Source organism: Dermacentor andersoni, chromosome 9 (assembly GCF_023375885.2).
Source record: "Dermacentor andersoni chromosome 9, qqDerAnde1_hic_scaffold, whole genome shotgun sequence".
Lineage (NCBI taxonomy): Eukaryota > Metazoa > Arthropoda > Arachnida > Ixodida > Ixodidae > Dermacentor > Dermacentor andersoni.
This window is the reverse complement of record NC_092822.1, coordinates 124,057,462-124,081,325: the sequence shown is the minus strand read 5'-3', so window position 1 is coordinate 124,081,325 and position 23,864 is coordinate 124,057,462. Positions and strand designations below refer to the sequence as shown.

The following is a 23,864-nucleotide window of genomic DNA, read 5'->3' as shown; positions in this document are numbered from 1 at the left end:
AGGTATCAAGAAAAATTGTTAGTGAAGGTTACGCCAAGGTACTTGTAAATCTTAACTTGTTTTAATTAAACAGATCCCATTCGATATGGATAATACAGGGGACTCGTTTTTATGCGTTATGTGAACAGAGACAGTTTTATCTCTGTTTTTGCAGCCATGCACCATTCTTTTCGCCACAAAAACATATTATTCCAGGTAGAGTTAAGTCCCTTTTGATCATCCGCGGACTTATAGTGCGAAATACAGCACAGTCATCTGCAAAAAATCTTATTTGTGTTCCAGGTTTGATAACGGTAACAATGCCATTAATATGTAAAAGAAAGAACAATGGACCCAGGACACTACGCTGCGGAACACCTGACGTGACTGGTAGATATGCCGAGTTGTGATCATCAACTGAAACATACTGTTGGCAATTATTCTGGTAGTGTGTAATCCAAGTAATTATGATGTCTGGAAGATTAATGTTTCTTAATTTTGGAATTAGTCTTTGTATATGAGCAGTCCCAATTATAGTACCATTGTTTTCGTCATGTTGCTTAGGGCAGGGAAAAATGCGCGCTTTCAACGCACCGTGCCATAAGTAAAGAAAGCCTTCAAGGAATCTATGCGAGTTCTTAGCAGGCGCGCGTGAACGACAGCATTGGCTCGCAGAGAATCCCTAGGGGCTGCAAAAGCAGCAATGCAAGCTTCCTTCTCTATTTCAACATGGTTTTCAACACTTATTTCTTAACCAGAACAGCTTTATAGATATTAGTAATATAAGCATTTTGTCTAGCACACTTTGCAGTTTTTACCAGCGTACTTCCTTTATCCTGCGTGTACAAGTGCTTTCTACATTACCCTCCCACCCCCCCTCACAAAAAAAAATTAAAATTAAATTATGGGGTTTTACGTGCCAAAACCACTTTCTGATTATGAGGCACGCCGTAGTGGAGGACTCCGGAAATTTCGACCACCTGGGGTTCTTTAACGTGCACCTAAATCTAAGTACACGGGTGTTTTCGCATTTCGCCCCCATCGGAATGCGGCCGCCGTGGCCGGGATTCGATCCCGCGACCTCGTGCTCAGCAGCCTAACACCATAGCCACTGAGCAACCACGGCGGGTCCTCACAAAAAGAAAAGAAGAATATCTCGTTCTACGGAAAATGTTCACTAATGTTGCCCAGCTCCGCCAGTCCAAGGTTCCATGCAAGTTTGCAAACTCTTCATAGGCCTGCACCGTGGCTGCATATATGGACCATTCCCAGAAAGTATGGACATTTGATAGCGGTTTCACAGCTGCTCTACTAGGCGGCCGATTGGTGAGCGCTAATGTCTTAAATTGTCGCAACAGTGCGAGCAGTGAGCACAATATGCAGCCAACGACTAAGGCCCAAACAATGAAACGTTCCTTTCCTTCGAGCGCTTCCTAACCTTACGTGAGGCCTCCTTACAGCGAAGGACCGATGGAGTAAGCTGAGCCATGCTAAAGGAAAAAAAAAAGAAATATGTGCTACGCGCCGGGATTCGAAATCACATTCATTTTATCAATAATTTTCATTTCTATTCGTGAGAACTGTGCCGCGGCCAAACAGAACACACTAGCTCACACTAAGTCACTTTGATTTCGTAAATGCGTTATAAATATCGCAGTTTTCGGGCAACTTTTATTTTTGTTTCTGGGTGCGTTGTTACCACAAGCTGTAGGCAAGATTTTCGGAGTTTGTAAAACAAGAGCAATATTTCAATAGGCAGCAAACATTATGGTTTCATCCTGTTAGAACTGAGTGCCTGCCTGAAAAAAAATACGCTTCGAATTTATAAATATCATATACGCACCGGTTAACCCAGCACCTGTGCTTAAAATGTCCCTTCGTAGTTATCTTTTATTTATGTACAAAGACATCTTAATAGAATAGCGCATAATATTTACTGCTTTCTGTGAAACTCTTTATAGTTGCTCTAGCCCTATTGTCGGGTCACTGCGCATGTGGCCATTTCTGGGCAAACCCCCAAAATGAAATGAGTATGTGCCACGTGGCACATCGGTTATGTGTGTGTAGTGACTTTTGAAGGAGAGGAAGAGAGAAGTGCAGTGCCGTAACTGTCTCTCAGAGGAGGACACCTCAACAGCACTGCACAGGGAAAGGGGAGTGGGGAGAAAAAGATCAGGGAGAGAAGGAAAAGAAGGCAAAAAAAAAAAAAATAACAAGAAGGGTGAAGAAGCAATGCGGGGCTTACAGCCGCGCTCTCAGCTGCGTGTCACATCAAAAGTCAAGTAGGGCAGGAAGCACTTTCTTCACAATGGAAGGGTGGGCTGCCAGAATGAGAAGTGCTCCCTCCGAGTCACAGGGCAGTTCCACATGACGGTATGATGCAAATAGCGCAGTGCGCTCAACATCGAAGGCCGGGCAGCGGAGCAGAAGGTGCTCAAGCGTCTCCTCCTCGCCGCGCACATCGGTTATAGAAGCCCCCAATGCACTTACCTAGATGTGTGCACATTGACACAAATCATATATTGCAATCGTGTCGTTCTCTCTGCAGACACCTCTTCTCATCAGTCTCGCTTATTCCTTTTCGCATAAGTTCGGCTACGTTATTCCAGCTTTTTTTTAAGTCAGCTATTCCATCCTTTGGCATCTATGTTTTCTTATGCAGTGGCCACTGTTTCACTGCCGACCAGTACAATGCGTTGCATTCATGCCTATTCCGTTCTGTTTCTCCCGAGTTTTCTGTTCGCCTTCTTCCGAACTAAGAGAATTTTATTTCGTATGCTGCAGCTTTTATACAAAATGCTGACCCGAACAATACTCTTGCGGACTTGTTTCGGCAAAGCTTTGTATTAGAATTTTGGTAGGCAAGTAAACAAAACGGGGAAACGTGCAAATGAAAATTATGCAACTATTAAGAAAGCATAGCAATATACCTGAGTTGTTCTTTATTGACACTTTTATGAAAAGGTGGTATATCGGAACATCTTAAAGGACTCAAAAGCGCTCAGTTTGTCATTCCCAAAATAAAGCTATGGGCATGCGTGTTTCAGCTTTATTACAAACGCATACGAAGAAAATGTTGGTGCCGAGAGCTCAACAGCTGTTCTTCGTACCTTGACTACCAATGCAGGAAAACTCTCTCATGCGTGAAGCTGTACGCATGAGCAGAAAGTTAAGGGTACCGCTAAGAAAGTTATTAAACCTGAATAAAGGAACGCATACTTTCACAGGAAGTAGTAATTCAATGTACATTAAACGTAAGTGAAGCACCAATCCAGGGCCACAGTTAAGATTGCTTAGTTCAAGTTACAAGTATCAATATTTACACGTACTGACAATTGTCTAGATTTAAGTAAAACAACAAAACAGTTCTGTAATATCGGCAGCTGCGTGTGAGGTTGCTAGTTGAAGGCAGCTTTAGACAGCCATTGCATCTACTTCTATGTTAGTTTTTGGGTGATTGAGCAGAATTCTTGCCGACAGAGAAAGAAGCATGTCGTACGTGCGTGCATTTGGGCTAATTCGAAAAGGTATCTTTCCGCGCGTTTCTCAACAATACAGCTGCGGTAAAATAGGGCGAGAAACTGTAAAGCAGCATCTGGAATCTTAGCAGTATTCAGGAAAGAATGTGACGAACGATAGACCATGTCGTCACTCGTAAGCTTGCAAGCACGACGGTACTGTTGTGCTTCCGGGCTCTAAAGAGATCCCGGTTGCTAGATTTTTTGGTAATATTTGAATGCATAAGTGTTGCCTGTCAAGCTGGAGCTCACGTTAGGGTCCACATTAGGATTGGAAATAACCAACGCAAGCAGTAGCCGGATTTCTTTCATGGCGACGTTTGAACTCGTATAAAGCGTACTGTGTCGTGTCTGTTGACACGTCTTACCGCACTGTCACGTGTTCAGCATTTCGTCAATGTGGTTGCTTGTTACTTTCTGGTGCTTCACTAGTGTTTTTTTTTCTGCGTGTGTTGTGTGCAGGAAGCAGTCCGCGCCTGGTGCGATCGTCGTCAGCCTGCCGAGGAAGAAGCGGAAGAGGAGGAGGCGGGGGAGGAGGACTCGCGTCATCGTTGTCGCCCTGGATCGACGCGCGCCGTACAACTCCGAGCCGCCTGGCTAAGCACTGGTGAGCTAACCATTTTGAGCGTTCCCTTCTCATCACCAAATATCCGTCCGGTGGACGCAGTCGCTTGTGGTACCGGAAGAAATTGGCAGGCTCCAAGACGCGTGAATGTGGGGTCAAGAACTAGCGTGCAGATTTGAATCAGGTGGATGGAGAACCTGCTTGAAGTTGAAAAGCGATTAACTAATGCGCGACCACAAACGATCGTTTGGGACGTGCGGTTCCGTTGAAGATAGGGTGATGAACCGTTTGGGCAGCGCAGCCTTATCGGCTTTCTCCAGATGTGCTGACACGAAGGACACCAGAGAACCGAAGAAAACGCTCTCGAGACGCCACTGCTGGCGAATGTCTCTTCGGTCCATACTCAAGCTGCAAGCGCGTGCGCAACCGACATGACTGTGAACCTGTAAAATCTCGACGACAGCCGAAAAGAGCTACTTGAGTTTCTCTGATAGTTCTTGTATGAATGGGAAATTTCATCCCGTCGCCAGGTCGCGCCTTCTCACGAAGACATGATGACGTCGCTGCATTGTGAGCCTTAAAAAGTGTGGAGACTATGTTTATTTTAAGGGGTAAGCCTTTAGTTGCTTACGAGTGTCCAGGCGCAGTCCGTGGTGGACGCAGGAAAGCGGTGATCACCGGCGAGGGGAGCAAGGAGAGGAGGCGCCATGCCAGAGAGAGAAGTGGTTCTTGTGGGGAAAAGAGGAAAGGCTGGCACTATCTTCTGCAACCCTTGCGGGAGCACGGGTCAGCGCCAACAGGTGGATGGATATGGGAGTGAAGGAGATAGAAGGAGGGAGAAAAGTAGAGAGTCGCCATGGCAGCAGCGGAGCAGCCCGGCCGGGAAGGCCCAGTGGCTTCGACCGGAGGAGTGGACGGGTGATAGACCATAGGAGGTGGCCCAGCAGAAGCGAAGTTGAGGTGGATCAGGGGGCCCGAGGTGGTGAATAGCCGTTAGGCTATTCGTCTTTGAAGAAATTTCCTACAGTCTCGCCGACAGCCCCGACGAGTCGAGGTACTCGACGACACTTAGGAAGGCTGGTAATTGATTACGACTGGGGAAGAGGATGTCTTCCTGTCGTGAACATGGGAGCCCCAGGTGGGAGAACTCCTGCAGAAGTTGGATCCGGTGCTGCAGGTGAGCAGGGCAGCCCAGCAGAAGGTGCTTTAGAGTCTCTGTGTCACCGCAGGAGGCACAGGCTGGCGAGGTGGCTTTCCCAAGGCGGTGCCGGCGGGCTGCCGTCCAGTAGCAGCCAACCCGCAGTCGGAGAAGCAACGAGGTGGGAGGCCGTGGGAGGCCGTGCTGTGGAAGAGGCCGTGAAAGCCGTCCCAGGGATACCCGTTTATCCAGATGGCAGGCGATGATGTGCCGGCGCAGCCTGTGTCTTGTGAAATCCGCGGCCGTTACAGAAGGGCTGAGGGGGACGCTTGAGTGGTGGGCGCTCTTTGCGAGAGTGTCTGCCTCTTCATTGCCCGGGATCCCTACTTGCGCCGGTAGCCAGTGCAGGGATAGTGAGCATCCTGCATCCTGATGGGTCGCCCGTCTTGAGGAGAGCAGTGCAACCCCAAAGCTAGCCTTGTCAGGGCTCTGCAGGCAAAGCAGTGCCGCCTTGGAGTCGCAGAAGATAGCTTCCGGAGTCGTTGGTAGCTCCTCTGCCAGTAGGTCGACAGCAAGGTGGAGTCCTGTTAGCTCTGCTATCGGCGACATCGGCGACAAACCTTGCAGCCATATGGCTGTGATTGCATACCATGCTCGCGGCCACGGCGGCGTCCGTTCGCAGAACAGTTCCGACAACAGCCACAGAGGCACTCCTAGATAGGCCTTCGCCTATCGCAGTTTAGTTCAGCAACGTGCCCAAAGATTTTTTTATTTGTACTGTATATATACCTTATTTGTAAGATATCATTGATACTGTATTTATTTATTTATGGCTGCGTTGTTACAAATGTACACCTTGAATGAAGATTGGTCCGGATTGCTGGCAACGGAGGAGGGGAAGTGATTCCATTTCGATGGCGTCTTTTGCACAAATGAATGAAAGTACAAGTTGGTGCGACAGCTCGGCGCTTGAACTTTAAAACGATAATCGACACGTTATCAGGTGTAGGAAGGCAAAGCAAAAACAGTATTGTTGGGATCACGGTTAGCGAAAAATATTTTATGAAAAGAACGCAGCGACGGGCAGTCGTCCTTCTGCAGGAGAGACCAGGGAGATTTAACGGAAGACTTGATTGCGGACACTATATAAAACGAGCGGAATGGTTCTGGACGGCTTCAAGAAAAGAAATGAGCACTGAATGATTAAGCGTAATCTATCTTACACCTAATCAGTGTATTGTAGAGCGTTAGTTTTAGTGAGACGAGAGCTAAAGAAAACTTTCGGCTCAAGAAACCAATCATGCGGCTTGCATTGTTATTTACTTAATTACTATGCATATACCACGTTAAAGAGGCTCCGAACCAGCCCTCGGGCTTGGTGAAATAACATAGTCCGCGGCTAGCATACGCTGCATCTGGGTCAAGTTTTGCTGTGGTACGCGGTGCGTGGAACTCGCAAGCGGATCACGAAGTCACCTTTCTCTCAAATGCTATCTTTTCAACGGAAGGCCCGTTCCTCACTTTCTTCTAGTTGATGTATTTGCTCATTCCCTAAGACGGCTGCTATTCGACGATAGCTGACATAAAGCTGAGGTTGGCATCATGGCGTAGATGCCCTGGCCGCCGCGGGGTGCCGCCACCAGTCCACTGGCTAAGTGCACTGAGGTTCGTTGAGGACAACCGCGTATGGCTTATGTTTAGCGCGTCGTAGGCACCTAAGGCGGAACTCGTGGCGTCTACATTAACATCCAAAATCAAATTTGAACTGCGCGCCACGGTGAACATTAGAATGCGGACCGTTGTGGGCACGCCCCACTGCGCTGTAGCCTTCCCAGTACAAGTCATTGAAGGAAGAACGGGAGCACAGCGGAGGTCGTGTTTGATTGCCAATAAGTCGACCTGGTGAACGTATTGAAGTACTTTTGCGGTAAAGTATTTCTAAAATAGACTCTTTTCACTTCAGATGCCTTTCTCCACTTCGATTAAAAGTGGTTCAGGGTCCCTTCAAGTCCCTACAAATGTGTACATAAAGACATTTGTAGCTATGGACTGGAGTCAATTTGGAGCCATCAAGAAAGTATGAAAACGAATTTTAACGAACACTTCTGCGACACATATTCATAATTCTGCACTTACTAACACCAGTCGCTACGCGCTGAAGAAGGACTGTCGAGGTCTGATTAAAATGCTGCACAGCTACGCGAGTTAGATCATCATCATCATCATCATCATCATCGTTGTCGTCGTCGTCATCGTCGTCGTCGTCGTCGTCGTCATCATCATCCTATTTTATGTCCGGAGGCCTCTTCCTGCGATCTCTAATTACCCCTGTCCTGCGCCAACCGATTCCAACTAGCGCCTGCGAATTTCCTTATTTGATCGCCACCACCTAGTCGTCTGTCGTCCTCTCTACTGCGTTTCCCTTCTCTTGGCACCCATTCTGTATCCCTAATGGTCCACCGGTTACCTAACTTGCGCATTACATGACCTCTCGAGCTTCATTTTTTCTCTTAATGTCAATTGGAAAATCGCCTATTCCCGTTTGCACTGTCATCCACACTGCTCTCTATCTGTCTCTTAACGTTACGCCTAACGTTCTTCGTTCCATCGCTCCTTGCGCGGTCCTTAACCTGTTTTCGAGCTTCTTTGTCAGTCTCCAAGTTTCTAATCAATAATAATTTATTAGTTGAGAAATGCATGCAGTAAGTCAAAATTATCAATGAGAAGTAATAGTAGCCCCAGAACGGCAGAAGTAACGGAATAGATGTGTGAGTAATTACTGCTGGCACTTACGTATTGGGTTCTCTTGCTTAAAAAACACTCGATACATTTCAGCAGATGAGGGTCAATGGTAAGCGCACTGAGCTTTAGAAGAAGGCGATGCACACCTGTATCAAATACTTTCTGGAAGTCGAGAAGTATGTCGAGAAACATGCAGTCTATGATAGAACGAAAGTAAACAGAAGAGAACAGGTCATTAGTTAAAAGTAAATCTTGAGTTTCGCAGGTGAAGTATTCCTTCCTGACACTTGCCTTGTCCTTATTCTATAAGATATTATCTTGATGAATATCTTATATAATACTGGACGCAAGCTAATGGACCTATAATTTTTCAATGCTTTAATGTCTCCCTTTTTGTGGAGTAGTATAATGCTTGTATTCTTCCAGTTTTCTGGGACCCTTGCAGTCAATAGACACTTCGTATAGAGAGCCGCCGGTGTTCTAAGCATTATGTCTCCTCCATCTTTGAATAAATCGACTGTTATTCCATCCCCTCCTGCCGCTTCTCCCCGTTTCATGCCTTGCAAGGCCCTTCTGACCTCATCTCTAATTATAGGAGGAGTGTTGTATCCTGTTCATTATTGTTTCGAATACAGTAATCCCGAGTCCTCTGGGTACTGTACAGCTATAGCCATAGTTGTACGTCAGTGTATTCTGTACTTTACTGCATTACCCCGTAAGCACACATGAGCGCGCATTACAATTAAATTGCGGTAACAGGAACACCTTATCTAGCGGAAAGAAAGTTTTAGCTCAAGAAATGCGTAGATGTTTGTGTAGGCGTAAGGAACATGGATCAGACGCCTCCCTTCGCGCGAAAACATTTCAACACATGCGGCTAGGGAAACAATCTCAACTGCGCGTGTACTTATTGACTGCTTCTTACACTCACATTTAAAAAAAATGTTTTAGTTAGCGATACTATTTCTTTCGGTAATAAACATTATCATTGAGAGAAATCATTTTGTAGCATTTAGGGGTCTTACTTCAAATCACACACACAAAAAAATAGATCCCTGGCAGGGCCGTGTTCATTTCTATCAGCAATCTATGCTATACCTAATTATACGTATACATTTAAATGCCCATATGCACTAACCCTACATAACTATACCTATTACTACCGTCACCTAACTTATCATACCCTATGCATATAGTTATTTAGCACAAGATTCTCACACACAAAGCAAGAAGACACTCCTTACAGACACTACATAACGCGTACAGATATATGCACCACGAATTACGCACAGAGTGCCAGGTTCCCCAACTTGTAGACATGCGCCATCGAAGAACCAAGCCTTGGAAATATACCAAATGGTTTTTCTTTTAAATCTACGCTGCTGTCAGCGCTACATTATCATCGCACAAATGTTCCGTAGATGGGAAAAGTGAACAATTTCCCCATGCACGTTCAAAAATTGGTGGCTACCGCTTCTCGTACGGAACAAAAAAGAACGTGCGAGGTCATGCAGAGTAAGTCCACCAAAGATGGCTGAACAGGAGTCCTTTTTTATTCACCTTGGTTGCTGTGCGGCATAACGTATGAATAAAGTTATGTGCAAGTATAGAGGCCGGTTTGACACAGGTACTGCAACAGCGTCTTGTGAAATTTGTTTCCGTGAGCCACCGCTCATAGTCGTCAGGTTGGTCAGTTTCTGAATTCTCATTCCTGAGTACATTTTCGTGGATTGTCATCGTCCCAGGGCATGCTCAATGTAGAAGCTGGCGTGCGCTGCGGACTCAGGGGCGGAGCAAATCAGAGTTTGGATTCCAAGGTGCTCATTGGACCGGTGCCTTTGTTCTATCAAAGCTATTTAAAGATGACCTCCTTTGCATCCTCACTTTTACAGTGAAAGCTGTATATGACTACCTTTAGGTAGACTTTTCGGCGTCCGGCAACAGAAACAGACTTAGGAATTTCTAAGAAACCCATACGGGTGCAGTGCGGCGGCGCAGATGTCAAAATGCGGAACAGATTAGAACGCTCGCCGTGAACAATAGCGTGACATCAAGGTTATCGCAGTATATAAGCAGGGGAGGTATCGGCGCTAAAGAACGGCTGCGTTATCAATGGGGCGGACACGTATAGTTGGTACACCCGAAGAGCAACATGCGTGCTAGGAGCACTGGAGGAAACAGCAACGAGAATGTAAACGACGCCGGCGCGAAACGACTACCGACGAAGAACGTTCCCGCGATGCAGAACGAAAACGACAATCGCGAGTTCGGGCACCTGCGAACGAGCAACGACGCCAAGCTCGCAGCGCAAAATATGACAACCATTCCACTCTGTGAAGACGGAACGGCAGCGAAAGCACTTTGCTTTTCGTTTGAGAGCTTTGGCTGTCGTCAGCTTTCGCTGCCATTCCATCTTCACAGAGTGGAATAGTTGTCCTTTTTTTTTTACCTACATTCGCCTTGAGACGCTGTGCGAAACTGCAACGCCTTCGGCATCGGCCTACATAACCAGGATTTCCCTCATAGCAGCTTTTTCCTCAACGTCGCTTTTTTTTAGTTTTCTTATTGCCTACTTGCCATCACGTGCAAGAACACTGCACTTAACTAATGCTAACAATTGTTGAGAAGTGGCTAGAGCATGCTGCTATGTGGAACATATCGGACACGCATACTCCTCTCTAATCGAATCCATTCGGCTGTTTGAATTGTTTCACACGTGCGTCACGTGCCAATTTGGCAATTTTTTTCCCTCGTGAAAATTAGCACCTTGAGACGCTGTGCTAAACTGCAAGGCCTTCGGCATCTACCTAAATTCCCCATGGTTTTCCTAGTAGCGGCTAACGCTACGTAGAAACTACTGTCTTCATGTTCGGCCCATGTTGAATTTGTTTTCTTCGCCGGAGTACAAAGATTCGTCGTAGTTTTAGCGTTGACCACATAACTTAAACATCGATACCCGCGATTGTATATTTCGCCGAAGATGGCTTCACAGTTCGCGTTTCTCTCGCTTATGCCCATCCAGCACGTACAACTGTGTAGAAACCAACAACACGCACATCATAAGCTCTCGTCGAACAGCCGAAGTAGCAATCGTGTCGTCACCTTCATGCGATCGTGGTCACCGTTGTCGCCTTGCTGCTGTCATCGCACACACGCACGCTGGCGTCACATGCACAACCGCTCGATTTACACAAACACATTGGTTGCGCTGCAATACCGGATAGCCGGTTACCTGTAAAATGCTTCGCATAACGTCGATTTCCTCAATGAGTGGGATCTGTGCAATATTTTCTTGAGCATTCGCAGCTTAATAGAAAAAATTAATGCTTATTTGTATTAGCTATAACGCACCATTACGCGAAGCAGTCATCATAGAGGTGACTGATTACCATTACCTCATAACAAGCGAGGGCCTCTTGGGCATTACAATGAAAATAAAAATTTCAAAACAATCATTAGGTGAGCTTTTATTTGCAGTGTGGATGTTTTGCTTTGAACTGCGCTTAAGGCTTGAAAGTATGAGGTAGCTTCCAAGCTGCGGCAGTTGAATACAATCGCAGGGAGCCTACCAACAAAGCATTTATTCTCTCAAGTCTCCCAGGTTGGCCGCTAGGGCGGTGTTGCAGAGCATGGTGATTCGTTATTTCGTTTGTTCAACGGACGCAGCTGCTACTTGTTTTGTTTTTTTGCGTATGCGGCAGCTTTCTTCTCGAACGACGCTATTCTTAGACAAGCTATAACTTATTCAGAACTCCGCACTTTAGTGTGCAGGAAACATTTGATCTTTCGCTAAAGGTGCGTAAGAGAAGCCATAAGAAGCTTAGCATCATAACGTGGCAGCGAGCCCAGTTGCTAAGTTGCTATGCTCTCTCATTTGTCAAGAAGCGCATTGTGTTCTTCTGAACTGATCGAAATGACGTTTGTTTTACACTCGTTCCTGGGTCGAAAATGTGGGACAATCAAGATATTTTTACGTCAATTTTTATAAAATGCACCTCACTTTCTTATGACTTTCCTTACACGAGTGGCTGAACGTGTACATTTAAGCTAAAATATGCATCAATTACATACGACCACAATTTGAAGACAAGTTCTAAAGTTTTTGCTGTGATAACGCTTGGTCAGCACGAACTGGATTTTATTTCTCAGCGTTCTCTCTTGTTATTCGCTGACGTTCGGCATTTTTCATTACGATCGTCATCCACACAGATTTTGATAGCAGCGGCGTCTGTGAATGTATTTTATAGGCCACAAAAAGCTATAGTGTAGCGGACAAGGATGACACTATGTGCAATATATAGAAGTTGTTATTGGCAACACGGTGATGTGTCGACGTGAAAGTCTTTTTCGACATGCCCTTCAAAACAACTTTGGTGACGTAAGACACCGACATTGGATGCATCAAGAATAGATGGGTGGTGGAAAACGATGTCACAAGCAGCGATGCATCAATACGAACAACGAAGTCACAGCGACAACGCCGCATAGCTTTTTACATACTAGTAGTTCACGGGATTATTATTCGCCAAACGACCGACAAAGCGTTCACCCAAACGTACAGGTGAAAAAGAAATAAGATGACAAGAAAGGAAACAGTAAAGAAGTACGACAGAAAAGGTGAATAGAGGAAACTGGGGAGGTAAATCAGACGGAAGTCCGGCTTGCTACCCTGCACTGGGGGAAGGATATATACGGTTGAAGAGAGAGAGCGAGCGAGCGAGTGCTATTTGGCGCACGTTTGAAGGTACGCACTGGGTCTGCTAACGTGACCTGTCGGCTTGAGGTAGTGTGCGACTCATGTGGAACTACAGAAACGATTGAACACATCTTTTGTCTCTATCCCGGGTGCAACGTCGAGCGTGTACCTCTCCGGACAGCGTTGAACCGCGTGGAACCGAATGAAGGTCCTTGGACCATCTGGCCGTACGCGTCGATGGTACAGATGAAACCCGCTCAAGTCTCGTAGTTGGCATTGCGTCGTTGTGCTTGCAACACATTTATTGGTTTTATATGGTTCATTTTTTGAAATTCCGAACCTAAGTTATTAATGTATTGTCTGACCAATGACGCTAAAATATAATGCTAGAAATTTCCTTACCTCAACGAATGCATCTTCAGTGTTTCCCACGCTCAGTCAATGGCCACCATTTATTAACTCCTTATTTCGAACTTTGCGACGCTTTCTTGCATTCAGTGCGCAATCTCAACATAAAATTTATGGATTTGCTCTGGTGCCGTAGCACTACGTAAGAATATGCAGTACCACACACATCAGTGGTGTTCACACCAGTGGACAACAGTATTGTCCTGCACGGTTTTACAATAAAAAAACCGCCGACACGCCCTTCTGAAGAATGCATGACCACTAAATTGCGGAGCACACATTCGCAATGTTCCTCCTACGCAACGTTGCTCACTAATTGGCTGGCGTGCGATAGCTGTCGATGAGATCGAAACCGCGGCGATACCAATCCCGGCGCCTGACGTGACTCTAGAAAAGTATTGTACTTACGTAATATTTTTGAATCCCGGACGAAATGAACGATACTAATGGCAACGAGCAACGGTGCCAATGAAGCGTGTTTTTCGCTCAGAAAAGAGCGCTACAACTCCCTGACAGGACCCGGGCATGTAAGCTATACTCAGATGCGAGACTAAGTATACTCAATATGTAAGATCACGTCTTTAAACGGCATCATAAACCACAGAGCAGACAAGCGCAGAGAGAGCAGACACATGTCCTTGTCTGCCCTTCGGGTTATGTCCCCGTCAACCGTTGGGGTACTATTCTGTTTTAAATTACTTTCAAATTCCCGTACTTTGAAGAACTATACGTAGAACCCAGGTTTCCGCTATTGGGGTACCCTTATGGGGATACCATTATCGGGTTACCATCAATGGGAATACCATTAATGAAGAAGGAGTGAAATCGTTATCGGTGCTATAGTATTACTAGCGCTTTACGGTTGCTATGAGCGTTGAAGAAACATATTCCCACAGTATATCAGCCAATGTATTGAAGCGACTCTGGAGGAATCGTATCAATCCTGATTTTGTTTGTGCGCCACCGGATGAAGACAAGAGCACGGCAAGAGATGAATAACCTTGTGACAGCTGCCACTTGATTGCTATTAAATAACACAAATAACTATATAAAAAGGACCTACTGGAAAATTATGGACCAATAAATGGGAGCCTGATAGGGTTTTCACGGCGTTACAGTTGATTTAACTGAACAAACATTACGTGCAATATGGTTGCTTGTAATGTGTGGCCTTATTTTTTTATTTATTGAAGCGTTAGAAAGCCCACGTATGCCTATTCTTTTTGATAGCTTTAAAGAAAGCTTCCAGTCTTTAAATGTATACCATATTGGAAATGAATACAGTGGAAGAAAGATCCCAGATTAATAAAGTAAGAGAGGAACAACACAAAAAGACATTGGTGAACTGTAAAAAGTATTGCGAGCTTAAACGTGACTGTAGGTTTTGCGGAACAGCGCAGCTGGACAGAAAGTATTGTTCCGCAGCATTAGCACTCCCGACCCACGGTTTACAATGCCACAATGCGCAGTTAAGCAGAAGCTAATTTTCCAAGAAGCACTGGGCGCTTGATATGTGTTCTCCACATCAGTTCAGAGATGGTGATGCCAGCTATGGTCTGCTAAAATAGAACACGCCTAGCATTGTTACGAATGCTAGCTGAATATATCACACAGAGTTGTTTTTGCGACAACCTTTCTTTTTTTGTTTCTGAATTGATCCTTGTGAGAGAAAGGGCACCATGAAGTATATCCTTGACTGTAAGGGTGAACATATACCTATGCTTCTGTGATAAACCGTTAGCTTCTGGACATTTTTGCTGCGACTCGTCGACGGCTGTGGCACAAGATTGCGTAATTGCAGGACACTGAAGGTCAGGTGAGATCACGTTATGACACCGCCTCGCTTTTGTCACGTGGAGGAATGAGGACAACGTTATTTCGAATATTCACTATGAGTGGTTACCTGAAAAAAATTATGGGGTCATACGTGCCAAAACCACGACCTGACTATGAGGTATGCCGCAGTGGGTTACTCCGGATTAATTTAGAGCATTTGGAGTTCTACTACGTGCCGCGACTGCACAGTACACGACATTGGCGCAACTCGAAACTTTTTTCCTGGGTAAGGTGCGGAGGCAGGTGGGTGTATTCTAGCAGGTATCACTCACTCTGTTATAATACCTGACGAAGCTAGGCGCGTTAAATTTTAGCAATTCATAGCCATTTGACGAGGGACGGGGTGGTCTGGGCAGGTCGCATACTAACACGGAAGTATCGGGAAAGGGGTATTGAAGGGGGGGGGGATATGTGCCCGGTGTTCAGCCTTCTAGCTACTCAACCGGTACAGGAGGAACGTTTTTGCATTCTGTCTTCATCAGAATTCGGCTGCTGCCGCCGGGATCCAACACTCGACTCGCGCTCAGTAGCACAAGGCCATAGCCATGCGCTATCACAGCGGGTTATTAGTGGCTACGTACGTATATAAGTAACGTAACCTATAGAAATAACAGTTGATGGTATCGGATGCCTGATAAATAAGCTCAAGCTAACCAAATCATGTGGTGTTGATGAAATTATTACTAAAATTCCAAAAGAAGAAACACCGTCATAGTATCTAGTAAAATTCAGTCTCATATATTCAGGCAATCATCAGAGACTGGCGAGTTGCCCTCAGACTGGAAGATAGCAAAGGTCATGCCCATATTTGAGTCAGGTAATAAATACGCACCGAACACTACCGTCCAATATCATTGACATCTATATGCTGAAAGATGCTAGAACATGTAATTGCATGAAATGTCTACAGCTACCTGGAAGCCAACGAATTCTTCCTTTCTAATCAGCACAGATTTCGGAGGAACTTCTCATGTGAGACGCAACTATTCGAATGAACAACTGATTAATATACAAACATGGAACAGGATCTACAAACTGATTGTGCTTTTCCAGACTTTTAAAAAGCGTTCGACGTTGTAGCACATTGCTGTTTGATTTCGAAATTATTAGCTTTTAAATCAGATTCTCTCTCACTACCACGGATTCACAATATACTATGCAATCGTCAGGAGTTCTCAGCAGCTAATAATTTTCCTCTCCTTTTTCACACGTCACGTCAGGTGTACCACAAGGTAGCGTTGTTTGGGCGTAACTATTTCTTATAAAATAATGGCTTACCTCACATTTAAGATTTCCTCACACCTGCGCATTTTTGTGGACGACTGCACTCCTTATCGTCCCATTAAGTGCGCCGATCATCATACGATCCTCCAAAAAGATCTAGAACTTATTTCTCATTGGTGTAACACTTGGTTAATGAAGCTTAAGTAAAATTCTCTTTTAGCCACAAGCATACCAATTCTACTTTTTTATCACATAAGTAACATCACTGTTTATCATGATACTCAATATAAATATCTGGGTGTTAACCTAACTTCGACTCTTTCGTGGTCAGCGCACATTGCATACATATGCGGCAATTCTTCGAGATCATTAGAGTACATACGCCGCAAGTTACATATTTCTACTAAAGACATTCGTGAACTAGCTTACCCAAGATTTGTTCGACCTCAGCTTGAATACGCTCCATCCGTCTGGTATTCCTATCAAAAATATTTGATCGAAAAACTCGAATCAATTAAGAATAAGGCTGTGCATTTTACTTCCCGTTGTTATGAATATAACAAAAACATAACACAAGTTAAACTCGCCCTCTCACTACGTCCCTTGCATGATCGTCGTTACATAGCCCTGCTATCGTCTTTTCACAAATTCGTCCGTAATACAGCGCCATCAGTTCTGCCTCTTAAAACTACTCATTTCAGGCCACAATAGTTATACACTCGGTTCAATTTTATGAGCGTCCACAGAAATACTAATCCATTTAACTACTGCGCCCTTCCAAGAGCCATTCGCCTTTGGAAGGACCTTGGTTGTTCATTGTTCAATGACCTGTCGCGTTCAAAAGCATTCGGTTTTTTCATTGTACGTATTGTGACCCTACATTAAGGTACGTCTAGACTACGCACGTAATGTGCAGATATTTCCAAGAAACGCAAGCGCAAACGCTGAAAGCGCAGCTAAATTGCTCAGACTACAATCGTATGAAGCGTTAAGAGCGCAACAGTCGTCACCCACGCAAACGTATTTGTTAGAAGGCCCGCTACTTTTACGTTTCATAGAGATACGATAGTTACGACATGGCCAACAAGCGCCGCAGTTTCGGTTTTAAATTTCCCGTGACGCCACTTCCGCCATCGCCAAGAGCAACGGCCACGACTGGGCATCTGCTTTGTTCGAGCTGCAACGGCACCCGTACTTCTTTGGTGCCTTCGCTTATAGTTCTTTCGGTGGTTTCGCCATGTTGAAATCCACTCAGACGCAATTGGCCAGCTCACGTTTTGAGTGGCCGGTTCTAAGAAGCGTAACGTATGCAGCTTACAATGTCCACGACCAGCATTGTTAACGATATTAACGCTAGTAACGCGCGATATGGGCTTTGCAACAGATGCGAGCTCTGGTAACGTTACGACTGCAGTCTGAGCATACTTTTACTGTATGTTAGCGCATTTCTTACCCTGTATTTTTCACCTATGTATTCACATGTGTATTTAATTATGGTATGTTATAATATTTAGGTGTTCTTATACAAAGGTTCTGGGGGCCTGTAAGGTTTGTTTAAATAAATAAATAAATAAATAAATAAATAAATAAATAAATAACAGGTCATCGTAAAGAGCAGCTATTGCGCCACATATTCTGTCGGCTGTTGTAAAACAAGTACTAAATAGAGTTTTGTCTTGAAAGATGACCTCGCAAAAGTATGGAAAGAGTAGAAGGAAAGACATGGTGGGTTACCCAGGCCTTAACCAGCTGGGCGACCCCGCATTTATTCACAAATGTAGTCACAGTGGAAGTAGCGACGCAGGCCGCCCTAGAAAAATTGAAAACCGGGCGCATACTAGGACACGTAGAAGTCCGGTCGTTCGTCGTGCACAGTGGTCGCACTAGGGCAGGTGTTATCTCCGATGTCGTGATTGACATCAGCGACGAAGAGCTACAACGGCTTCTGTCTTCAACAGTGAACGTCATCGATTTTCACCGCTTCGGTCGCTCGACGAGCGTCAAGCTTCTTTTCGAGGGAGACACGCTACCTGATCATGTCAAGGTGGGCTACGTGAGACACCCGGTGCGTCCTTATGTGCCCCGACCATTGCAATGTCACAAGTGCCTAAAGCTAGGCCATGTCAGCGCTGTCTGCACAGGCCAGACGGCATGCCTCCGCTGTGCCGGCAGCCAAGACGTACCTTCATGCACAGTAAAACAAACGAAGTACTCGAATTGCGACGGACCCCACGAGGCCAATTCCAAGGATTGTCCTGAACAGAAAAAGGAGAAAAAAATAAGGAACCAAATGAGCAAGACAAGTATGCCCCACAAGGAGGCGGCAGAGTCAGTGCAACACCGAAGGAGACGAACGCGTCGTCGGCGTGGACAAGCTGTAGGTCCAGACGAGAGCTTCCTGGTTCCAATTTCGCAGGTCCAGCAGAAGGTCATTGAATCGGCATCGATAGATAAACCATTGCTTCAAGCGAGCCGCGCAAGCCCGGAACCGAATGTATGGCCACGCTTACCGCCGCGCTCACGGGCCTCAGACTGTCAGCGCGAGCAAGGACAGTGCACTCAGGTATCGCCATCGGACTCTGTCATCAAAGCCATGCTGCGACAAATAATCGCCGCCCTGCAGCTGCTACTGTCCGGTTTAAATACGCCAGTGGCGCTAACAGCGGCAAAAATTATGAACGCTATAGACAGTCTCTTCGCTACATGCATTAACTTATACCTCTGCCCGCGAAGATGACTGTGCTGTGCTGTGCTGTACACGAACGCATTATACAGAAACATTGTGCTGTGCAGCCCTCATCATATTCACCTTACCACCACCATCCTTCCTCTTCACATCCTATCTTTGTTATTCCCCAAACCCCTTCCCCAGCGTGCCGTAGCAGGCTAGAGGCATTTAACTGAGGCCGACCTCTCCACCTTTCTGCCATTAAATATTATCTCTCTCTCTCTCTCTCTGCATTTGCGTGTACAAACAGGAAGAGATAGGACATAGTTTATGAAGGACAGATACACAGACGTGGCGAAGAGCTGCTGCTGTTTTTTACTGCAAAAACGTTTTTTGTCGTCACCGCTCGCAGACATCTATTCCACAGGAGCTATATTCCGTTTCATACTTAGCGCGTGACGCTGTAGAAGCTACGCAAATAGTCCGGTCGACCAAGGTTATCACTCCACGTGTTCCTTCTATGCTTCGCAGGCGCGACAGTGGCGTGTGATCGCGCGAAGTTGCACGTGAGGCTGCCGCGACGGGCTGCCAATAAAAAGTTGAAAAGAAAAACAACGAAATGCAAATTGATCTAAATCAATCTATTCGCAGCCGTCCAAATATACAGTTATTTCCTTTCTAAGTATTACTCTTCCAAACATTATACCTAAGTTAAATAAAGAGCAGTTGAATTTAAGTTATTTATTTTCGTTTACAATACTGCGGGCCTAAGCTGTGGGCCTTGGAAGGAACGACATCAAAGAGTTCATAAAACAAGCGCCGGTGTAAGTCGCTGGCAACAGCAGCGAACTATTTGTTGGAGCGAACGCAGCCACTGTATAAAGTCTCCGTAGATTCTATAACGCTGAGTGCGATGTATGAAACAGCGTGTACTTCATCGCCCAACATGGCGACGCCCGGCCTGCCCGCTTCAGTCCACATATTCCTGACCAATATGCCTGCTCCACAAAAAATTAATTTTGTCGTAGACTTTCGCTAACCTCCATCTCAGCTCTGCAGCAAAGTTCGAGTGTGATATCAGTGGCCTTCTTTAGAATGGCAATCGATATCGAGAAAAGAAGGCCTAGACTCCTCGTCTATAACGTAACACGCAAGTGGCTCAACATTGCCACCGTCTTGGATGGCGTGGCTTCTTGCAGGACGCGCCCTCTCAGTAACTCGCACCTTGGGCCTACCGAAGCTTGCGCTGACGCACACAAACAGACCGACTCATCGCAAGGTCTAATTTTAGTAAATATATTGGCGTTAATAAGCAGCGACACAAAGCTCACGGACGCACATGGAGCGGGTGAACAATTTTCACCATTTCAATATCGTCTTTTTCGCGGGAGCTTGTGTTTTGATATGATTAGAAGGCTCACTTGCGTTCGCAAAAGCGCGAACGCGTCGCAATCTTGTCACTCGCTCGGATGCCTTTGCTTCAGGCAGCGTACGCCAGCATATATTATTTTTGTTTTTTTTCGTGCGTCGACGTTCGCAAACGCGTGAAACCGCATTGTTTCGTTAACGCGTAGTTTCTTGTCCATGCTATGTAATTGCTTGATGAGCGAACAACTCATTACACCGCGCTCCCCGGGCTAAATACACATTCTCTTACCTTGGGGTCCGTATCACTGAAAGGCAGCCACGCAAACACCAGCACAGGTGTTTACGCACCGCGTTTCGACGCCGGCCTTTGGCTGCCATGAATGCTTGCTCACCTTCGACTAGTCCTGGTCCGTTTTCTCAAAATTTACCCGCATTGCATGGGTAATACAGCCTTCAATGTCATATTCTTCTTGCAAACCTATGTTATACTTATTTTACTGTTCCTACGGCAATCAGCAGCCGCCCGTGCTGCGACAGCTTAGGTTGGTTGAAAAATCAAGCAGTCTTATTTTTTTTACTCTTGCAAAAGCTGTCTCGTTGGCTGCTTTTAAAAGTAGAAGTCGGGAAACGATTTTACGCCTTGCTTTGCTATCAATGACGCGAAATAAAAATAAAAAGGAACGTTGCCAAAATAGCAAAGACGCATGTGATTTACAGCGTCGCATGCGCAACAGGGATTGTTTCGGAAATGCTCTTTTTTTTTCGTTGCAAGTGGTACGTTGCGTAGACCAAGGAGTGCCTTATTAATAGGTCGAAGGCGTCCCGTGCGAATATTTGCTCGGCATTTAAATCAGACCAGGTGTAGTGTCATGGTCCTTGGGATGTCCTGTAGGTAGGCATTGTGAACAGTCTTGGTGCGCAGCTGGAGCAATCACCATCTAAGCATTTCCAGCACCTACACCATCGTGCCTGCGGCCTAACTGGCTCTGCAACAATCTTGGCTCGTTTTTGTTGCTCGGCTGCCACATTATTAGGAAAAGAGAACACACACGAAGCTGAGCCTTAAATAAAAACGCTAACTAGAGAGAACCCTGGATAAGTTCTCATACACTTACAGGTAGTTCACTTATTGTGTTAACAACACGCAAAATATGTGCCCTGCAACAAACAGGTGTAGCCGCTTAAAGATTGCTGATTAAATAATCAATTTCTAGTTCGCGCTGACTCATCAATGACCTCACAACCCACATGTCACCGGACTCATGAATAAAGAATGCTTCAGCGGTCTCCCTTGCTGTCCCATCTTTGTGTGTTGACCTTACTGTGGAAAATGCTTGTTTAAACGCACAACAGCGGCAAACAGAAATATTAGGGAAGATTGTGGACACAGTGGAGAGTGCAGTTGCAGATCACGTGCACCGACTTCGCGGCAGTTCCACACCGCGTTACCATCATATTTCTCCCACCGCCACAATTCAGCCTCTCCACCACAAACACCACGATCTCGTCCGTTCGTTGCCACAATACAAATTCAATGTCAAATTCAATTCAATACAATACAATGTCCGTTGCCACAATACAAAGTCTGACCACTGGAGGCAGCTGCGTGCAGCGTTAAGCCGCACCTATTCTGACGTGGACCGTTTTGACCTAATATATACATCGACCTAAACAAACCTTCATTTCACGCAGATAACTATACATAGCCTACGATGTTTGTCTTATTTATGCTTGTTTTCGTGCTTGTTTCACAGGGGTTGAAACGATCATACCGTGTACTGTACGTAAATACTGCACGTTACCTTATTCATTGCTTCACAACGTCTTCAAGTTGATTGGGCCCCCAGTAGCGCTACCACTCCTGCGGTCCCACGCAGAAAGAAGGTCGCCCTGCGAACATTCAGAATACAGTGGCACCCGGCTGAAGCTGTGGCCATTTCAGTCGTGTTGCACCCTTGGACGTCACGGACATGGGCACCCACAGTGCCGGCTCCTGCAATAAACGCGGTGGCTTTCATGGCTCCGCCGCCAAGGTGCCACTGCCTGCCGATATTTCACAGTCAAGTGTGTAGTCTAGGTCAAGATGGAAGACAGCGGCATAATACAAGAGGTCTCTTTTCATTATTGAGGAATCTGATAACTGTGTCAGTAGGGTCTCTTTATAATATGAAAAAAAATATGCAGAATAATTTTGCTGCCTAACAGGATTACAGTGCAATTTTCAGTGAAGTCAATTCTTGCATGTGAAGTTATTTCAGCAAAGGCCGTAATCAACTCACGAACTTCAAACTATTTCGGCATATCACTCATAACCTGCTCCTTATCTTGGCCGAATATAAACTAGGCGCCGAACTCTTTCCACAGAGGACTCCTTCGAAACTTCGTACACGTTTCGTATTACATCTTAACAAGAGGCAAAAAGAAGCATTAAGTATTTACTTGCAACGCGCTGGATCAACGCACAATCTTTATACATTGGCAGCCGATTACCTGTAATAGGCACCCCGTCTATGTAGTATTTGAACCAGAAACCTTACTCAGTTCCTTCAAGACAGCAAGAAACATCGTGTATAATGGCTGTATAACATTTTCGCACTTGCGTGTCAATTTTTTTTTTGCAAAGCGCGTAATTTGCTGATACTTTTAAAACAATTCTCCTGAGAAGACATATCACATGTTCCTTATTCTCTTTATATATCGGGTACCTTAAGTTCTTTCAGGAAGCCGGGCAACCTTTTTGAGTTGTTCGAAAGACATGCTGCTAGCGCTATGCTTGTATCAGTAATTTGGGAAAAACTATATGTACTCTTTGTGGGAGGTGGCTATGAAGTAAGGTGTCAACCAAAGCTTCAAGAACTACAGTGCCTTAGTTTCTCGATAAATTGGAAGCGACTCACACGGAAAGGGCCTCGTGATGGCCGCAGTAGCAGAATGAACTTGCCCCCTTTGAGTAACTGCAGGTCTAGATCCTCTTCACGAAATTGCATGTTTACTGTCTTATGCACAATAAATAAATAAATAAATAAATAAATAAATAAATAAATAAATAAATAAATAGATAAACAAACAAATAAATCAGTATAACAGAAGCAAATAGCGTTGCTCGTTGGAAATAAGTATACTTCTCACACTAAATGACAGTGCACCATGAGAAGCTCGTTCGGAAAGGTTAGAAATACCGTAGAAAGTGAGAAATGAAGCTGTTAGTGAGGCGTGGTTGAGCCATGTGTACTGGTTGGGAAAACACAATGTGCTTCCAAGTATGAGGAAAAGTGCATTTATTCTAGAGCTGGCCGAAAATCAACATTTTCGAACATGAATAGAGTACTAATATTAAATATTAGATAACGAATCGAACATTGCATAGTCAAATGTAGACGTAATTTTTACTTTACTAAAGTATTATTGCGCAACAAAAAAGACAAGGACGTAAGAGCAGAAGACACACCTTCGCAATAATACTTTCGTAATGGACTAACAACTTGCCCGGAATGCTGCTCTCAGTAACTTTAACAGCAGGGATATTGTTGCAATATAATCAAATACTACGCCAGTACTGAGCAATGCAAAAAAAGAAAAAAGAAAGCAGAACAACTAAGCATCAGAGACAGAAAATACGTTTTACATACAAGATTACTAATAGTCATTAGGAAAAAAAAACTGCAGGAATAGTCCCAACATTTTCAGAGTATGGTTACACATATACTTCCGCAGAATTAATG

General features: G+C 45.2%; 1 protein-coding gene across 1 annotated transcript in view; it reads left to right on the top strand.

Annotated features, from left to right (window-relative positions):
* Window positions 1-23,864, top strand: part of LOC126529736 (uncharacterized) — a 396,708-nt gene that overhangs the window by 158,304 nt on the left and 214,540 nt on the right. The window contains exon 2 of the mRNA XM_055069944.1: window positions 3,960-4,104. The gene's annotated coding sequence lies outside the window, so the exon portion shown is untranslated. The remainder of the gene's footprint in view (window positions 1-3,959; window positions 4,105-23,864) is intronic.